At 41.6% G+C, this 1633-nt stretch overlaps 1 non-coding gene across 1 annotated transcript; it reads left to right on the plus strand.

The window, feature by feature from the left end:
* Nucleotides 1–561: 561 nt before the first annotated feature.
* Nucleotides 562–633, plus strand: TRNAW-CCA (transfer RNA tryptophan (anticodon CCA)). Its single transcript has one exon. It is a non-coding gene; the product is annotated as a tRNA-Trp (tRNA).
* The last annotated feature ends 1000 nt before the right edge of the window (nucleotides 634–1633 follow it).

A 1633-nucleotide genomic window follows, 5' to 3' on the forward strand; every position in this document is an offset into this window, starting at 1 on the left:
CACCATCCTTCAGTTGAAACTCACCTGCTACCCAGTTGATCAGTCGAGAGCCACCTCTATGGTTAGAAAGAACCTACAAGGTTTCTACTGATTTACTGGCAGCCACTAAGTCTTAAATGGTTGTCTGCCTCAAAGATGTCTGTGTCTTGTAAGGAGCAAAGTTGGAGGAATTTGGGGCATCTCTACAGGGGCAGTGGCGAAGGATTTTTTTAATTGGGGTACAGTTGCTTTACAAAGTGGTACTGGTTTCCTCTGCACAATGAAGTGAACACGCTGTATGTAGACATATAGCCCCTCCCTCTTGGACCTCCTCCCCACCTCATCCCCCAGCCCACATCCCAAGCCTCCAGGTCATCACGGAGCACCAGGCTGAGCTCTGTGCTCTACAGTTTTCCCACTAGCCATCTGTCTTAAACATGGCAGTGTGTGTATGTCAGTGCTAGTCTCTCAATTCGACTCCCTCTCTCCTTCCCCATCCTGGGTCCACAAATAGGTTCATCTAAACCATTTTTCTGTGTTAATATGTGTTATACATATTTGTATCTAACTAACTTCATGCTGTCCCTGGTGGCTCAGAGGTTAAAGCGTCTGCCTCCAATGCAGGAGACCCAGGTTCGATCCCTGGGTTGGGAAGATCCCCTGGAGAAGGAAATGGTAACCCACTCCAGTATTCTTGCCTGGAGAATCCCATGGATGGAGAAGCCTGGTAGGTTACAGTCCACGGGGTTGCAAAGAGTCGGACACGACTGAGCGACTGAACGGAACGGAACTTCATGCTGTATGACAGACTCTAGGTCCATCCACGTCTCTGCAAATGATCCAATATTATCCCTTTTAGTTTAAAAGTGCTTTTCAACTAACATATATAGGCAATGTATGCTTCTCCTATAATTAAAAGATTTAATTTATATTTCCATTGTCCTATACCATAGAGAATTGATCACAAAATATAAGTTCTGTGAGAGCAGAGCTTTACTGTTTTTTCCCTACAAAACACCTGGTACCTATGACCTAAACTGTTGTAGAAAGTCAGTAACTATCTGATGAATGAAGGAATAAAAAAGTTATTGAACATGTCAATACCTTTTTACTAGTTCTGAAAGCCTTATTAATAAGGCTTGCTAATTAAACCGTATTAATTGCAAATACTTTTCCTCAGTGCAGAAAAAAACCTATTACCGCAAGGAAATGATTATTACATGTTGGCATCTAGGCTGGAGTGACGTGGAAAAGAATCACATACAAAATAAAAGTAGCTAAGAGAAATACCTAAGATCAATGTTTGCCCTTTTTTCTTTTTCCCTGAACTCTTAAATACCACCCAAACCTTTACAATTGAGAATTTGAAACTGAAAGAGAGATGAACTTTTCTGCCCCACCTCCATATCTCCTGTGTCTCAAACATGAAAAATACCTCCAAAGACATCAGTATTTTAAAAATACACACTCCTCTAGCAATGGAGTCAGCCAGATTATAAGTACCGTGAAGGTAGGCAAGTACAATGCTTTATTCATTCTTTTTTTTTTATGCCCACAAACATTCTGAATTTTGGGCTGCACACAGGATGTGTTTCATAGAAATGTGTTACCTTGGGTTGCTTCTATCAAGACTCTCTCGACTTCACCTTTGCAG

Source organism: Moschus berezovskii, chromosome 15 (genome assembly GCF_049115385.1).
Source record: "Moschus berezovskii isolate FMDL1 chromosome 15, NW_MosBer_1.0, whole genome shotgun sequence".
In the NCBI taxonomy this organism is placed as follows: Eukaryota; Metazoa; Chordata; class Mammalia; order Artiodactyla; family Moschidae; genus Moschus; species Moschus berezovskii.